Below are 18,978 nucleotides of genomic sequence, written 5' to 3'. Positions count from 1 at the left end.
ATTTTAGTTAGCATTGAATTCTGATACTCCATAGAGCATCTGTAATATTAATACTGATGATTAAGCGCTAATTTGGATTAGTCCAGTATATACTACAAATCCCCTGTAATGTACAAAAATCATCAGAAAATAAAAGCAGGAAAAGGCCACTCGGCCCCTCAACCTTGTTCTGCAAGTCAATATGATCGTGGCTGGTCTATGCTGGACTCATGTCTCCTTCTGTGGCATTTCTCCAAAACCTTCAATTTTTTGTTCTTTCATATCTGTCATATATCATTGTCTTCATAGGCAGAAAATTCTGGAGAGCAACTAGATGTTCAAAGAAGAAATTTCAGTGTTTTCAATAACCAGGCTTTTATTTTATGGTCATGTCTTCTGTTCATGACACTGCCACTGGTGGAAAGGTTTGGCATGAAACACAAAAGGCTGTGTACAGTATAAGTACTGAGGAAGGCATTTAGTATGCAAACAAGAGGAATTCTGCAGATGCTGGAAATTCAAACAACACACATAAAAGTTGCTGGTGAACGCAGCAGGCCAGGCAGCATCTCTAGGAAGAGGTGCAGTCGATGTTTCAGGCCGAGACCCTTCGTCAGGACTAACTGAAGGAAGAGTGAGTAAGAGATTTGAAAGTGGGAGGGGGAGGGGGAGATCCAAAATGATAGGAGAAGACAGGAGGGGGAGGGATGGAGCCAAGAGCCGGACAGGTGATTGGCAAAAGGGATACGAGAGGATCATGGGACAGGAGGTCCGGGAAGGAAGACAAGGGGGGGGGACCCAGAGGATGGGCAAGGGGTATATTCAGAGGGACAGAGGGAGAAAAAGGAGAGTGAGAGAAAGAATGTGTGTATAAAAATAAGTAACAGATGGGGTACAAGGGGGAGGTGGGGCATTAACGGAAGTTAGAGAAGTCGATGTTCATGCCATCAGGTTGGAGGCTACCCAGACGGAATATAAGGTGTTGTTCCTCCAACCTGAGAGTGGCTGAGAGTCTCAGGTTGGAGGAACAACACCTTATATTCCGTCTAAGTAGCCTCCAACCTGATGGCATGAACATCGACTTCTCTAACTTCCGCTAATGCCCCACCTCCCCCTCGTACCCCATCTGTTACTTATTTTTATACACACATTCTTTCTCTCACTCTCCTTTTTCTCCCTCTGTCCCTCTGAATATACCCCTTGCCCATCCTCTGGGTGCCCCCCCGCCCTCCCCCCCACCGCCTTGTCTTTCTTCCCGGACCTTCTGTCACATGATCCTCTCGTATCCCTTTTGCCTATCACCTGTCCAGATCTTGGCTCCATCCCTCCCCCTCCTGTCTTCTCCTATCATTTTGGATCACCCCCTCCCCCTCCAACTTTCAAATCCCTTACTCACTCTTCCTTCAGTTAGTCCTGACGAAGGGTCTCGGCCTGAAACGTCGACTGCACCTCTTCCTAGAGATGCTGCCTGGCCTGCTGCGTTCACCAGCAACTTTTATGTAAGGCATTTAGTATGCTGGCTTTATTTTTGTAGTGGGCACGTGACCAAGTGGTTAAGGCATTGGACTAGCGATCTGAAGGTCGTGAGTTTGAGCCCCAGCCAAGGCAGCGTGTTGTGTTAACCTTTAAACACAGTAACTTGAATCATAGCATCACACACAACATTCTGGAGGAACTCAGCAGGTCAGGGAGGATCTATGGAAAAGAGTAAACAGTTGGTGTTTTGGGCAAAGTCCCTTCATCAGGACTGGGAAAAAATATGAGAAGCCAGAGTAAGATGTTGGGTGGAGGGGAGGAAGAAGTACAAGGTAGGTAATAGGTGAAACCAGGAGAGGGAGTGAGGTGAAGTAAAGAGCTGGGAAGTTGATTGGTGAAAGAGATAAAGGGCTAGAGAAGAGGGAATCTGATAGAAGAGGGTAGAAAAAAGGGAAGGGGAAGGAACTTGACAGGGATTTGTTGGGCAGGTATAGAGATAATGTGAGCAAGGTAAATGGGAACAGAGAAAGGTGAAGGTGGGGAGCAATTACCTGAAGTTCAAGAAATCATTATTCATGTGATCAGGTTGGAAGCCACCCAGATGGAATATAAGGTGTTCTAAGGCGAACATCGATTTCTCAAACTACTGGTAACTATGCTCCCCTCCTTCCCCATTCCCCATTCCCATTTCCCTCCCTCATCTTATCTCTTTCCCTGCCCACCACCTTCCTCTGGTGCTCCTCCCACTTCTCTTTCTTCCAAGGTCTTCTACACTTTCCTATCAGATTCCTCCTTCTCCAGCACTTTATCTCTTTCATCAATCAACTTCTCAGTACTTTTTTCTCAGTCCTGCTGAATAGTCTTGGCCTGAAACATTGACTCTTTACACTTCCATAGGTGTTGCTGACTGGCTGAGTTCCTCTAGCACTTTGGTGTGTTGCTTTGATTTCCAGCTTCTGTAGATTTTCTCTAGTTTGTGAACATGGATCATAGACTGCTTTAGTGGCCTCTCGTGTCACCAGAGTCTGCCATTCTCTAGATTTCCATGGATTTCTCAGCCCACCAAGAATTCTTTAGTGCCCTTATCCTGCACTAGACATTTGTTTTGGCTCTGGAGTCAGCTTCTCTTTTGGCCTTGCCGCTGATGTTATTCTGACAGGCACTGAAGTTTTTTCCTTTCTTGGAGATAAATTGTTCTGTCTCCATGTCATTATCATCAAACCAAACCTGATTCTTGCTGGACTTGAACCGAAGGATGTTTTTTTCAGGTATCCAGGATGGTGGATTTAAGCAGCTTTAAAGTTTCTCAATATCCTCCAGACATTCTTGTTGGAGGTTTTCCCAAACAAGGCCTAAAGATGCAGTGTCAAGCAGGTTCTCAAGTTTCAGACTTAGCCCGGTCTGCTTTCTATGAACCTTTCTCTTTTTCATGTGTCTGATGGACATGGTGGACCAGATCAGGTGGTGATCTGTCTAACAGTCATTTGTGCCAATCATAGCCCTTGTGATATTCACATCAGAGCAGTCCTTAGCTCAGTCAATGAGATGCCACTGTTAAGATCAAGTGTACTGCCAAGATACCTTGAATTTGTTTTTTTCTGGTGGAAGCGAGAGTTCATAATGACAAGATTGTGTTCAGTACATAATGTGAGAGGCACTCCAATTGAGTTGATGTTGCCAATACCTTCCTTTCCAATGGTACCCTTCCAAAGGTTGAAGTTCAAACTGACCCCGGCATTGAAGTCCCCTAAGAGAATGATCTTAGCCTCCTTGGGGATGCCTTACAGTGTCATGTCTAGGCAAGCATTAGAGGGCTTCTTTTTCATACTCATGAGTCCAGAGCTGGAGAAGAAGCACTCTTGGTTGCCATCTGGTTGTTGGCAAGCACCTAAGGGATCATCACTGATCCCCACAGGAAGTTCAAAGAGTTGACTGACAAGCTGGTTCTTTATTGCAAACCCAAAACCACTGGATCTTGGGTTCTAAAGCTGCCTTCCCTTTCCAAACGGTGAAACAACCCTTCACCTCCTTCAATTGCCCTTTGTCTGCCAGATTGGTTTGAGAAAGAGCAGCTAGGTCGATTTGGCATCTCCTCGGGTCTCTAACGATGATCATAGTTTTCCTCTCTGGTCAATCACTATCTATCGGAGTGTGCATATTCCAGGTTCCAAAGGTCATGTTTCTTTGTTTCTAAACAGATGGTGTTCCCCGTGGACACAGTAATCCAGTCAGTAGGTTGAGGTAGGCTATTCTTAGGGCACCTTTTCCAGCTCCTTCCCCGAGTGGGTGAGCAGAGTGGATCCTTAATAGGCCTGACCTGTCATGGGTGGAGCTGCTGAAGGGCTCTTTCTGCCTCAATCCAGTGACTGAATCAACCACAAGGTCATTGACAGATCCGGATACAGTGGCATGGAATGCAAGTTGACTGGGGCCCTTCACTGTTTCAGTGTTCCTTTGCCTCCAATATCATTGCGATGCCATCTTTCACCAGCCCCACCATTGAGATCTTGATTGGATTGCCCTTTGTCTGGAACCTGCCCCTTGACATTACTGCTGTCAGTGACCCTACCAGGAGCTGAACTCCAGACGGCATCTCTCTCAGGAACTCACAAGCATCATATCATTGTCAACTGACTCCTCTCACTAACTAGAGAAGTACTCCCTGGAATCACAGAATGGTTTCTACCCATCTAGAGGTACCGTAGACATGATCTTCACAGCATACCAGTTACAGAATAAATGCTCTGAACAAAGGCAACCCTTCTACTTATCTCTCAAAAATTTGCAAAAGCATTTGATATAAACAGGGCTGTATGATTGTGCACAGGCTATTTGCCATTTTTATTGCTAGCATCCTTTGCCACATAGGCAATGACCTGCTACAGAGAATTCATCCATCTACCTCACTATTCACGCATAGATTGGACAACTAGCTTTTCAACCTCAACTTATTCAAGGACGAGAACAAGGTCAACCCCACCACCATCATGGAGTTTCAGTATGCGGATGACAACACCATCACAGCACACTCTGAAGAAGAGCTCCAATGTGTCCTGAATGCCTTTGTCAAGGCATGTTGCATCTTGTTTTGTGTGTAAAAAAGACACAGGTCCTATTTCAACCGCTGCCCAACCAGCCATTTATCCAGCCCTCCATAAAAGCTGGCAATATCGCCTTTGAAAATGTAGACCACATTACATACCTTGGCAGCGTTCTGTCCTCAAAAGCAGACATCGCCTCAGAGAGCTTCCTGAGTAGAGCTAGTGGAGCCTATGCAAGATTAAGGAAAGATGTTTTGACATGCTAGATGCACATAGGATGCAAAAATCTAGAATTATATAGAGAATAGTTTCAGAATAAGGGGTCACCCACATAAGCTGCAGATGAAGAGGGAATCATTTCGACTGAGAAGGTTTGTGATTCTGTAGCATGTCTGAAAATATTCATTGTTCTTCTAATAGGGGAGTCAAGAGCTATGGGAAACAGTTGGGAAAACGGACGTGAGGCCAAAATCAAATCAGTGCTGAGCCAGATCTGCGGGGCTGCATTATCAACTTCTGGACTGCATTAATTCCAATCATGTTGCTCAGTGTCATTGTACATAGATGGAAGTGGGACACAACTGGAAGAAAATATAACCTATACAAAATAGTCCATAACGATATCTAGACCACAGAGGTTTCAATGTTGGTGGTGTAAAAGAGAAACACATGTGATTGAACATTCCAGAAACTGCTATTTACAGCCAGAAAGGTGAGAAATAATAAAATAATAAGCTGAGATCAAATCTCACCTTGGCCCAGCTGGTGAACTTAAATTCAGTTAATTCAATGATGTGGAATTAAAAAGCTAGTACAAGTTGAAATGTTCTAATCTAATAGCCTAGGAACCTGATCTGCACTGAACAACAAATAATCTATACCACAGAGAACACTCTCCATCATCCTCCTCTGAGTTGGAGAACTGTTCTCTTTAATACAGATTTATATAGAGTCTTATAAATGTCCCGAGAGCTGTCTGTAACCTGACATTTCCCTAGGCTGGATATGCTGTCGGCTGAGAAAGCAAAAGTGCCCTGGTGGGTTAATTAGATATAGATGAGTGCAGATCTTAGATCACTTTAGATCTTAGTAAGAATTAGTTAATTATTAGAGAAAACATGCCATACCATGAGAGTTGCTGGAGCACAGAATGCTGAAGCAGAGAGTTTCAAGCTGTAGAAGTACTTTGACCATGATATGGCTGTTGTATAATGCTGTAGAGTTCACTACAGTCATGAAAGGAATGTGCTATCCTTATCAAGTCTGCTCCATATGTGGGTGCAGAACACCATCAATGTGGTCTACATGTGACTGCTTTCTGAAATAACTCTGTTAACCACTCTACCAATACAGAATAAGAACAAATTTAGATGTACTACCTGTGACTGATTGCCAACATGATGAAGATGATTCCGGGAAAGAACTCTGGGTCAAAATTCTCAAACTCTTTATTTAACATAATTTTGAAAACAAATATTACTTAAAGGATTAAACAATTACTTTCAGTACATGGGCACCACTAGCTAGGACAACATTTCATGCCCCTTCCTGGCCTCTTTGTCCTGAGTGATTTGCCAGCACACCTTATATGTCAGATGAAGACTAATCACATTACATTGTGTTTCTGGAGATGCAGCACTGGTTGGATCAGCTAAAAACAGCAGATTGCATTCCTTGTTGTCACTGTTATTGCAAAATGTAAGTTTCTATTGCCACCATTACTAAAGATATCTAGTTATACTACTAGTTTCTTTAGATTAGCTAGTGTGGTGGGACATAAATCTATATTCCTGAATCACTTCCCAAGCATTTGTATTGTTAAGTTGTTTAACAATGGTGTCATCATTATTAGAAGTAACAGAATAGGAATATCTGTCCTACAAGGATTGCGGTTCTTTCGCCCCTTTTCAAAGGAAAGTAATTAATGGGCAATAAGTGAAAAGCAAAAAAGCACTGATGCTGGAAACCTGAAATAAAAACAGGCTTTGCTGGAAATGTTCAGCAGTCCAGAAAGCATCTATGGAATGATAATTACTTTTGGTTTTCTCAGATGATACTATGCTTGAATTTGGAGAAAATTAGAAACAATCTTTATGATTCCTCACTTAAATTTGAACAGACCTGGAGATCTTTTATTCAATATTTTCATTTAATATAATTTTTTTTTCTTCTCTTTTTTGCTCCATATTTATATACCCTTCTTGTTTTTTTTACTGTTTTTAATGGAGGTCGGGTTTGAGGACGTGATTTTAAGTTCTTTAACTCTATTTGGTTCGAGGACGTGATTTTAAGTTCTTTAACTCTATTTGGTTCCAAGTTAGCCCATTGCTTTGCTTTGCTTTTAGTTTAGTTGCACGGTGGATTTTTTGGGTTTTTTTTTTCCTTTTCTCTATTGATATATATATATATAAATTAGTATACTATTATGTTACCTTAGTATGTTGTGTTTAAATTACATTGTTTGTATCACTTTTTTTCTGTATTAATATTTCCTGTAATTTTATTATATTCTAACGGTATATTAGTGCCTATATGGCTTATCCTTTTGTATACTTATTCAATAAAAAGATTTAAAAAGAAAAGAAAAGATAATTACCATCTTACATTCATCAAAACTAGGTAAAATTAAAATAATAATATGTTTTAAGGGGCAAGGGTGGAGAAATCTACGAGAGAGTGTTGAAGCTTAAAGATAATAGATGAGACACACTGTGATAAGCTAAGGGAGTGTGGTTAAGAATGATATGGTCTCCTCAGCAATGGAGAAACCAAGTATGGGTTGGCTCACTGTTTTGCTGAACATATCCACTCAGTCACAGCAATGACCTACAGCTTTCAGTTGTATGTGAATTTAATTTTTACTTCCACTCTGACCGCTCTGTCTTTGCTCTCTTACACTACACCAACGAAAATCAATGTCAATTCAAGGAGCAAAGTCATGTCTATGTCCAGACACACCACGACCTCTCGGAGCTTGACAATGAATTTAATGAGTTCAGATAACTGGTTTTTCAAGTTTGTGTCAGACCTGGTTAATTCTGATATAAGATCATCAACTGATAATATTAATTTAGTTTTTTTCCCTCTTTCGACACTTGCTACCTGAGCAGCTAAAACTTTTCCAGCATTGTCTATCTCACAGTGACAGATTAGCTGTCATTATTAAGCCTCAACATCCTCTTTTAAACCAACAAATCTACTATTTATGCCACTCAGTCTCTCATCTTGACCGTTCTCACAATTCCACTCCTTTTTTCCAAAACATACTAACTTCCATTTTTCTTTCTAGTTCTGATGGAAGACAATGAAAAAGGAACATTAATTTCCCCCAGCTGTCATTGCTGGGGGGAGAAGGTCCGTTCAATGCAGTTTGGCACTTCCATTGTATTCTGGATAATGGACTACCTGACTGACAGACCACAGTTTGTGCAGCTTCAGAGCTGTGTGTCTGACAGGGCTAAAAGCGAGCAGCAGCGGGCCCCGACAGGGGTCTGTATTGGCTCCCTTCCTGTTTACCCTGTATACATAAGACTTTAGATGCAACACTGAGTGATGTCGTCTGCAGAAATTCTCTGATGACTCAGCAATGGTTGGGTATATAAAGGGAGGACAAAAGGATGAATACAGAGCCTCGGTGGAGGAGTTTGTCAAATGATGCAAGCTGAGTCATCTGTAGCTCAACATAAGTAAAACAAAGGAGATGATATTGCACTTTAGGAAGACGCAGCCTGCACTGCTCCCTGTTACTATTGATGGTGAGGATGTGGTTGTGGTGAGGACCTACAAATACCTGGGGGTGCACCTGGATAACAGACTTGAGTGGAGCACCAACACAGAGGCTGTGTACAAGAAACCTGGTGTCATTTCTACTTCCTGAAGAGACTGAGGTCCTTTGGAGTATACAGGCCTCTACTTCATATTTTCTACCAGTCTTTTGTCACCAGTACAATCTTTTATGTGGTGGTGTGCTTGGGCAATGGCATCAACATGGGTGATGCCAACAGGCTCAATAAACTGATAAGAAAGGCTGGCTCTGTTATTGGAGTCACACTGGACACACGGGATGCAGTGGTAGAACAAAGGACCCTAAGCAAAATCTTAGCATTTCTGGGCAATGTTTCTCATCCTCTGCATGCCATCTTGGCTGAACAGAGGAGCACTTTCACTAATAGAGAAAGACAACTATGCTCCTCCAAAAAGCGTTAGATGAGGTCATTCTCACCCTCGGCCATTAGGCCCTATAATAAGTCAATTTATAGCCGGGGAAGTGAATAATCCCCTCCTGTTAGACTCTCTTCTCCTATCATTTTGCATCTCCCCCTCCCCCTCCAGCTTTCAAATCCCTTACTCACTCTTCCTTCAGTTAGTCCTGACGAAGGGTCTCGGCCTGAAACGTCGACTGCGCCTCTTCCTATAGATGCTGCTTGGCCTGCTGCGTTCACCAGCAACTTTGATGTGTGTTTCTTTAAAGCAGCTTATTTTTTATTCTTTTTAACTTCTCTTCTAATATTTGTACATCTGTGCACTTGTAATGCCACTGTGACACTGTAATTTCCTTTTGGATCAATAAAGTATCTGCCAATCTACATGTCTATCTAACCCAATTCTATTTCACTCTACAGCCGCTACCTGACTTGTTGAGTTTTTCCAGCATTTTCCAATTACAGTATTTAGTGTTGATCCTGCTGGTGGGAAAATAAAGAGCAATTGATTTGGGATGTAAAAAAAAACAAATGAGAAGATGATAAGCACTGAATTGAGATAAACATATGTACATATTTTTGGCTATTGAAAACCTGTAATTATGTGTTAGAAACTTAGGATTAATATATGTTCCTCCATTACATTGTAAGATATAGATTTTTTTTGTGGTTAACACAAGGACATTTCTTCAAATTGTCTTTAACAATGTCAAGCACTATGCACGATTTATCTGGGAAGTCCCAAATATAAAACGACTTTGTCACATCAATGTTTTTGGTAGATATGCAAAATCATAGCTCAACCCATGAAATAGAAATGGAGCTCCCATAACTCAGCAGAGTCACTTCTGAATCCTATTTTTTCATGTGATGACATTGGATAAGTTATAAAAGCTCTGTTTATGGTATGAGAACAGATTTAAGAAAGTTACAAGTTTCAAGTGTTTATGGAGTTGTCTCTATAGCATGTAGAATACAGAATAAAGAACACTACAGCACAGTACAGGCCCTCCGGCCCACAATGTGGAGCTGAATTGTAACCTGCTTTAAGATTAATCTAAACCTTCCCTCCTAGGTAGCCCTCCATTTATTTATCATGTATGTGTCTATCTAAGAATTTATTATATGCCTCAAATGTATCTGCCTCTACCACCTCCTGGTATACTCTCCAATCTCTGTGTAAAGAACTTATCTATAACATAAGAGCATAAGGCCATAAGATATAGGAGCAGAATTAGACCATTTGGCCCATCAAGTCTGCTCTGCCATTCAATCATGGATGATCCTTTTCCCCCTCCTCAACCCCATTCCCTGACCCTCTTCCCATAACCTTTGATGCCATGTCCAATCAAGAACTTATCAATCTCTGCCTTAAATCCACCCAATAACCTGGCCTCCACAGCTCCCCCGGTAATAAATTCCACAAATCACCACCCTCTGGCTAAAGAAATTTCTCTGTATCTCTGTTTTAAATGGTTACCCCTGAATCCTGAGGCCCTCATGTCCTAGACTCCCCATGATGTGAAACATCCTTTCCACATCTACTCTCTCCAGGCCTTTTAACATTCTAAAGATTTCAATGAGATCCCCCTCATCCTTCTAAATTCCAGCATATACAGGCCCAGAGCCATCAAAAGTTCCTCATATGATAACCCTTTCATTCCCAGAATCACATTATGAACCTCCTCTGAAGCCTTTCCAATGCTAGCATATCTTTTCTTAGATAAGGAGCCCAAAACTGTTCACAATACTCAAGGTAGGCGTCTTCAGTTCCTAAGAAACCCTCAGCATCACATCCCTGCTCTTATATTCTAGATCTCTTGAAATTAATGCTAACAATTCATTTGCCTTCCTCATCATCGTCGCAAGCTGCAAGTTAACCTTCTGGGTATTCTGCACAAGCACTCTCAAGTCCCTTTGCATCTCAGATTTTTGGATCTTCTCCCATTTAGAAAATAGTCTGCACATTTATTTCTTCTACCAAACTGCATGACCATGCATTTTCCAACATCGTATTTCATTTGCCACTTTCTCCCCCATTCTCCTAATCTGTCTAAGTCATTCTGCAGACTTCCTGTTTCCTTATTACTACCTGCCCCTACACCAATCTTTGTATCATCTGCAAACTTGGCAACAAAACCTTCTATTTCATCATCTAAATCATTGATATACAGCATAAAAAGAAGTGGTCCCAACACCAACCCTTGCAGGACACCACTAGTCACTGGCAGCCACCCAGAAAGGGATCCTTTTATTCCCATTTCCTGCCTCCTACCAATCAGCCAATGCTCTATTAACGCTAGTAACTTTCCTGTAATACCATGGGCTCTTAACTTGGTAAACGGCCTCATGTGTGGCATCTTGTCAAAAGCCTTCTGAATCTCCAAATATATGACATCCAGTAAATCCCCTTTATCTATCCTTCTTGTAAACTCTCCAAGGAATTCCAACAGGTTCACGAGGCAGAATTTTCCTTTAAGGAAACCATGCTGACTTTTTCCTATCTTGTCCTGTGTCACCAAGTTCTCCATAACCTCATCCTTAATAAATGACTCCAACATCTTCCCAACCCTAAGGTCAGGCTAACCAGTCCATAATTTCCTTTCTGCTACCTCCCTCCTTTTTTAAAGAGTGGAGTGATATTTATAATTTTGCAGTCCTCCGGAACCATGTCAGAGTCCGATGATTTTTGAAAGATCAGTACTAATGCCTCCACAATCTCTATTGCTACTTCTTTCAGAACCATAGGATGCAGTTAATCTAAGTCCAGGTGATTTATGCTCCTTTAGGTCTTTCAGTTTTTTGAGTATCTTTTCCTTTGTAATAGTAACTGCACTCACTTCTCTTCTTTCACACCCTTCAAAACCTAACACACTGCTAGTATCTTCCACAGTAAAGACTGATGCAAAATACTCATTTAGTTCATCTGCCATCTCCTTGTCCCACCTTATTATTTCTCTGGCTTCATTTTCTAGTGGTCCTATATCCACTCTCATCTCTCTTTTATTTTTTATATACTTGAAAAAGCTTTTTCTATCCACCTGGATATTGATTGATAGCTTGCTTTCTTATTTCATCTCTTCCCTACTAATAATTCTTTTAGTTGCTTTCTGTAGGTTTTTAGAAGCTTCCCAATCCTCTAATTTCCCATTAATTTTTGCTTTGCTGCATGCCCTCTCTTTTGTTTTTATATTAGCTTGGATATCCCTTCAACACACACAAAATGCTGAAGGAACTCAGCAGTTATGCCGAAGGGTCTTGGCCTGAGACATTGACTGTACTCTTTTCCATTGATGCTGCCTGGCCTGCTGAGTTCCTTCAGCATTTTGCATGTGTTGCTTGGATTTCCATCATCTGCACATTTTCTTTTGTTTGTGATTTGACAGCCCTAGTCAGCCACAGTTGTACTATTTACCATTTGAGTATTTCTTTGTTTTTGAAATACACCTATCCTGCTCCTTCGTCATTTTTCCCAAAAGCTCAAGCCATTGCTGCTCTGCTGTCATCCCCACCAGCATCTCCTTCCAATTTACTTTGGCCAGCTCCTTTCTCATAACACTGTAATTACCTTTACTCCATTGAAATACTGCTACATCAGACTTTACTTTTTTCCCTACCAAATTTCAAGTTGAACTCAATTATTTTGTGATCACTCTCTCCTAAGGGTTCCTTTAACTTAAACTCACTAATTACCTCTGGTTCATTACATAACACCCAATCCTGTATATCTGATCCCTTAGTAGGCTTAATAGCAAGCTGCTCTAAAAAGCTATTTCAAAGGCATTCAACAAATTTACTCTTTTGAGATTCTTTACCAACCTGATCTTACCAATCGACCTGCATGTTAAAATCTTCCATGACTATTATAACATTGCCCTTTTGACTTGCCTTTTCTATTTCCCATTGTATTATGTAGTACACATCCCAGCTACTGTTTGGAGGCCTGTATTTAACTGCCATCAGGGTCCTTGTACCCTTGAAGTTTCTTAATTCAACCCACAAGGATTCAACACCTTCCAATCCTATGTCATATCATCCTAATGATTTGATGCTTTTCTTTGCCAGCAGAGCCACACCACAGCCTCTACTCACCTAGCTATCCCTCTGATACAATGTGTAACCTTGGACATTCAGCTCCCAACTACAACCATCCTACACCCACGATTCAGTGATGGCCACAACGTCATACCCGAGAATCTGTAAAAGTGCAATATGATCATCTACCTTATTTCTTATACTCCATGCATTGAGATACAACACACTTGGTACTGTATTTGCTACCCGTTTTGATTCTGCATCCCTCATGCACTGATACTCACCCTGCTGGCTGCAACTTTGGCCTATTATTTGCCTACCCCTCCTGACATTCTGACGACACGCTATCTTTTCTTTTTTACCATCCATCCTATCCTTATCACTAGAGTTCCCACCCTTCTGCCAAACTATTTTTAACCCTCCCAAACAGCCCTACCAAAGCTGCTGCGAGAATATTGGCCGCTAACAGGTTCATGTGCAACCCATCACTTTTGTTCAGGTCATACCTTCCCCAGAGGAGATCCCAATGATCCAAAAAACTGAAGCCCTGCTCCCTGCACTAGCTTCTCAGCCATGCATTAATCTGCCAAATCATCCTGTTTCTACCCTCACTGGCGCATGGCATAGGTAGCAGTCCAGAAATTACCACCCTAGAGGTACTGCTTCTCAGCTTTCGGCCTAGCACTCTAAATTCCCTTTTCAGGACCCCTTTGCTTTTCCTTCCTATGTTATTGTTACCAATATGTACCAAGATATCTGGCTGCTCCCCCTCCCTCTCCAAAATGCCATGGACGTGATCCAAGATGTCGCTGGGAGGCCACACACCGGCCATGTGTCCCGTTCACATCCACAGAATCTTCTATCTATTCCTCTGACTATTGAGTTCTCTCTCACTACTGCTCCCCTCTTCTCCCTCATTTCCTTCTGCACCATGGACCCATGCTCAGTGCCAGTAACCTGGTCTCTGTGGCATTCCTCTGGGAGGTCATCCCCCACAACAGTATCTAAAAATATATATTTATTATTGAGGGGAATGATCACAGGGGTGCTCTGCACTAACTGCCTGTTCACAGTCATCCAGCTATCTCCTCCTGCAACCTAGGGGTGAATACTTCCCTATAACTCCAATTGATGTATTCCTCACTTTTCCATACAAGCCAAAGGCTATCCAGCTGCTGTTCCAGATCCGTAACGCGATCTTCAAGAAACTGCAGCTGGATGAACCACGCAGATGGAGTTCCTTGAGACACTCTGGGTCTCCCAGGACTCCAACATCTGGCATGAAGAACACACAATGGCCATTTAAATCACACTAAGTACCCCTTACACAGTAAGAAAAAAGGGAAAATTAACAGAAACTCAGTTGGACAACCTACCCAGAGCGAGCGCCTCTTCTGAGCCAAAGCCTCCTTTGAGCCAAAACCTAACACTCCCACTCTCACCACTGGCCCACTCTAACAATGGCCACTCCACTTGTCCCTTCTGCACTTTTATTTATTGTTCTCAGCACTGCTCTTGCCACTGATTGGACAGCTAGAATGACAATGAAAGCCCGTGACGTTCTCCTTTTAAAAGAACGTCGCCAAACCACAAGAAATCTCCTTTCTGCACTATATCCTACATTATGCATTCTCCCTGCACTTTCCTACAATCACCGTAAAATTATCCTCGCTGTTTTAGCCTTTTCCACCCTGGGGAAAAAAGTCTCTGGGTATCCACTCAATCTATGCCTCCAATCATCCTGAACACCTTTATCAGCTCAACTTTCATCCTCGTTTGCTCCAAAGAGAAAAACCCTAGCTTGTTTACAAGACATGCTCTCTAATCCAGGCAGAATCCTGGTAAGTCTCCTCTGCGCCCTCTCTAAAGCTTCTACATCTTTCTGATAATGAGGCAACCGGAACTGTGCACCATATTCCACATGTGGTCTAACTAGGTTTTATAGAGCTGCAACCTTTCCTTGAGACCTTTGTACTAGCCATTCATTTAAATCAGTGGAAAATTCTGCAGCATTCAAAATTATTAATATATGGTTCGTGGACCAAGAACCTATGCTAGGGTTTGAAAACTCAGTACATCCTCTTGTACAATATGGTGGACTCTTGACCTCAGAATCTCCCTTACGGCCTTGCTCTTTATTATCTACCTGCACTGCACTTTCTGTAACACAGCTACCTTTCTTCTGTTGGTATTTTACCTTGCAGTGTTGTGATGAAATGATATTTATTTATTTTAATTTTATTTTATTTTATTTAGAGATACATTACGGTAACAGGCTCATCCAGCCCAGTCAGTCCATGCTACCCAATTACATCCACATAACCAATTACCGTACTAAAATTTTTGGAATTTGGAGAATCTTGAGCACCCGGAGATAACCTATGCGGTTATGTGGAGAATGTACAAGTAGCAGCCGGAAATGAATGCAGGTCGCTGGTGCTGTGACTCATCATGCTAACCCCTGTGATTCTGTACCACCCTATGGATAGATGGCATGCATGCAAAACAAAGTTTTCCAATGTATCTATTACAGGTGACAATAATTAGCTAATTTACCTTTTCTTTTTAGCTTTTGACTCTGCCACGTATTATTTGCCTGTTAGGTACGGTGACTAAATTGAGTGAGTGGGCAAAACTGTGACAGATTGAGCTCAGCAAGAGGGATGTGAATCCAGGAGTACAGTAATGTGAGTTAGCAGTCATATTCTGGAGCTTTGATTCAGAAAGGTGAGTTGGAATCACATCGGACGTTCGCTCAGTGCTGTCCTCTGGTGTTCGCTTAGTAGAAGAACAAGCCGGACCTGGACAACCTACCATGCCAGTCATGCCACTAAGGGACTTGGACTATATTATTATTTTTTAATCTTTGCGAATGTACTTTTTTTCTGATATTGTAACCATATGCGTTGTCTGTACAATATGCTATGCACAGTGTGCTATGAGTTGTTGGTAATGTGTTTTGCACCTTGGCCACAGAAGAACACTACTTGGTTATATTCATGTACAGTTGAGTAAGCTTGAACTTGAAGTTAAACTCAAATAACTAATAAATAAGCTGGTCTCAACAACAGTGTCCATGAAACTCCTGGATTATGGTTAAAAAAACATTTGGTTCATTGATATCCTTTAGGGAGAAATATCTAACATCTTTTCCTGGTCCAATCTATATTTACTTCATGGCTCAAAGCGTAGTTGACTCTTAAATACTTCCTCAGTTCATGGGCAATTAGGAAGTGACAATAACTGCTGGCATTGCTCGAAATAATTACCAGAAGTGTTCAAACAGGCCCTTCAGCTCAATTCATCCATGCCAACCAAGTTTCAAATGAGTTCGCCCCATTTTTCTGAATTTGCATAAGCCAGATCCTTCTAAATGTCTCCTACCTCTAAAGAGACATGATATCCAACAGATGCTGAAAATCTTGAGCAACACACGGATAATGATGGAAGCACTCAGCAGCTCAGGAAGTCAAAGTTTCAGGGAATGAAGGATCTCAGTCTGAAACATCAACTGTTTATTTCTCTCAATAGACGCTGCCTGACCTGCTGAACTCCTGCAGCATTTTGTGTGCATAGTTGTCTAAAAGTCTTTGAAATGTTGTTGTTGCACCTCTCTCTACAAATTCTCCTGGCAGCTTAGTCCATATACCCACTGCCCTCTATGTAAAAAAGCTGGCCTGCATGCACATTTTAAACCTTTCCCTTTTCATCATAAACATATGCCCTCTAATTTTCAACTTCCCTACGCTACGGCAAAGATGGTGACCATTCACCTTATCTATACATTTCATGATTTATATACTTCTGTAAGATTATGCCGCAGCCTTCTATTCTGCAGGGAAAAAAGTCCTATTAAGCCTCTCCCTATAACCCAAACCCACCTAATCCAAATCAGCTTCAAGTTCCTGGGCACCTACAACTCAGAGGATCTATCCTGGGCACAACATGGCTGCCGGCATGAAGAAGGCATGCCGGTAGCCATATTCCATTAGGATTCTGAAGAGATGTAGCATTCTGATTGATAGTATCACCGCCGGATATGGAAGCTCCAATGCACAAGATCGAAAGAAGCTGCTGAGGGTTGTAGGATCAGGCACTTGTCCCCACACCACTGAGGTCATCCTCAAAAGACAGTGCCTCATTAAGGACCTGGGACATCTGCTTTTCTCATTACTAGCTCTTCTTAACGGGTCAGGGCCGTCTCTATTTCCTGAGGAGACAGAGGTCCTTTAACATCTGCCGGACGATGCTGAGGATGTTCTACGAGTCTGTGGTGGCCAGTGCTATCATGTTTACTGTTGTGTGCTGGGGCAGCAGGCTGAGGGTAGCAGACACCAACAGAATCAACAAACTCGTTCGTAAGGCCAGTGATGTTGTGGGAATGGAACTGGACTCTCTGACGGTGGTGTCTGAAAAGAGGATGCTGTCCAAGTTACATGCCATCTTGGACAATGTCTCCCATCCACTACATAATATACTGGTTGGGCACAGGAGTACATTCAGCCAGAGACTCATTCCACCAAGATGCAACACAGAGTGTCATAGGAAGTCATTCCTGCCTGTGGCTATCAAACTTTACAAATCCTCCCTTGGAGGGTCAGACACCCTGAGCCAATAGGCTGGTCCTGGACTTGTTTCCATCTGGCATAATTTACATATTATTATTTAATTATTTATGGTTTTATATTGCTATATTTACACTCTATTCTTGGTTGGTGCAACTGTAACGAACCCCAGTTTCACTCGGGATCAATAAAGTATGTCTATCTATCTATCTATCTACTACCATTAGGGAGGAACTAAAGGAGTCTGAAGACTCACATTCAAGATTTTTGGAACAGCTTCTTCTGCTTCGCCATCAGATTTCTGAATAGTCCATGAACACATGAACCTCACTATTTCTCTTTTGAACTATATATTCAACTTGTTTTTTTTATTGTAACTTAGAGTATTAGCAGAATCTTGCACTCTGCTGCTGTTACAAATCAACAAATTTTATAACACGTGTCAGAGATGATAAACCTGATTCTGAGTCAGACATCCTTGTGAATAATAAACAAAATGAAAACGATAGGCTCGGGTATGTCTTACGCAGCGTAAAGTAGTGCATTTGAAAAGAGCTAACAGAAATGTGGGTCCAAGTACGGAAATCACTAAATGCAAAGAACACAATTGAAAAGGTTAATGGAATGTTGGCCTTCAGATGAAGTGCATCAGAAAACTTCTGATGACAGATCAAGGAAACTCGGAGCTGTGTTTATTTCGGTCTCCGGCATTCACAGGGGTAAAATCCTTTGTGTTATATTTATAGTAAATGAAACCAATTCAAATCTGAGAAAATGGTGTTGTGTTTGTGTTAACCTGTGGCATGTTTATGCTTTTGGCATCAGCTGTTGTTTTGCCTTGTTTTCTTCTGTAGCATTTGAGCTGCCAAGATGCTGAGTTAGAGATTCCCTACTGCAGCCACAGCTGTGTCCAGGTATCGCTTCCGATAATGTGGAACACAAATAGAACCAGAGGAGGTGAATAGTCAGTATCAAGTTGATTATCACTGACTTACACAATGTGAAATTTGTCGTTTAGCTGCAGCACTACAGTGCAAAGACAAAATATTACTATAAATTACAAAGCTAAATAGATAATGCAAAATAAAGGATTAATGAGGTCATCTTCATGAGTTCATGGACTATTGAGACACCTTCTCTTGCCCGTGTTGGTGGGTAAGTTTGTACGTGTGATGGAGCTGTCTGAGTCGACATCCCTCTGCAGCTATTTGCAGTTGGAAGGTCATGCAATAAGTCAGAATGCTCTCCACTGTACATCTGCAGAAACTGGCTTGAGTCTTTGGTCAAATACTGAATCTTCTCAAACTCCTAAAGCAGAGCTGTTGGTGTAAAGAAATAATGAAGCCAAAGGCAGATTGTAACATGGGGCTGAGTGATTCTGTCTCCACATCACAACATTGATGCTTTTTCTTCTAATATATGGAGAAACGAGGGGGAAATCTTAACTTGAGTTTCCTATAAGGTAAGAGATGGCATCAAATAAAAAAAATAGATTTACCAGTTCTACACAGAGTTTTTCATGGAGTAAGCATTGTGGCAGCACCTGCATCCAGAGCTTCCTATAGCCACCATCCTCTATATGAATAAGTTTGTTTCTAGGGTCCCATTTTAATCTTGTTCCTTTCGCCCAAATCCAACGGTTGGAGTGGGTTGGGGTGTAGACTAGCAGATTCAAGATTC

General features: G+C 41.7%; 1 long non-coding RNA gene across 2 annotated transcripts in view; it reads right to left on the bottom strand.

The window, feature by feature from the left end:
• LOC134346196 (uncharacterized) overlaps window positions 1-5,721 on the bottom strand; it is a 45,831-nt gene extending 40,110 nt beyond the window's left edge. For both annotated transcript variants that reach the window (XR_010017858.1, XR_010017857.1), the window contains exons 1-2: window positions 5,624-5,721; window positions 4,658-4,725 (exon numbers count right to left, since the gene is read on the bottom strand). This is a non-coding gene — a long non-coding RNA (uncharacterized LOC134346196). The remainder of the gene's footprint in view (window positions 1-4,657; window positions 4,726-5,623) is intronic.
• Between the last annotated feature and the right edge of the window lie 13,257 nt (window positions 5,722-18,978).

The sequence above is a fragment of the Mobula hypostoma genome, chromosome 5 (assembly GCF_963921235.1).
Source record: "Mobula hypostoma chromosome 5, sMobHyp1.1, whole genome shotgun sequence".
NCBI classification, from domain to species: Eukaryota; Metazoa; Chordata; class Chondrichthyes; order Myliobatiformes; family Myliobatidae; genus Mobula; species Mobula hypostoma.
Note: the sequence above shows the minus strand (reverse complement) of the source record. Positions and strands in the feature narration are given on the sequence as shown.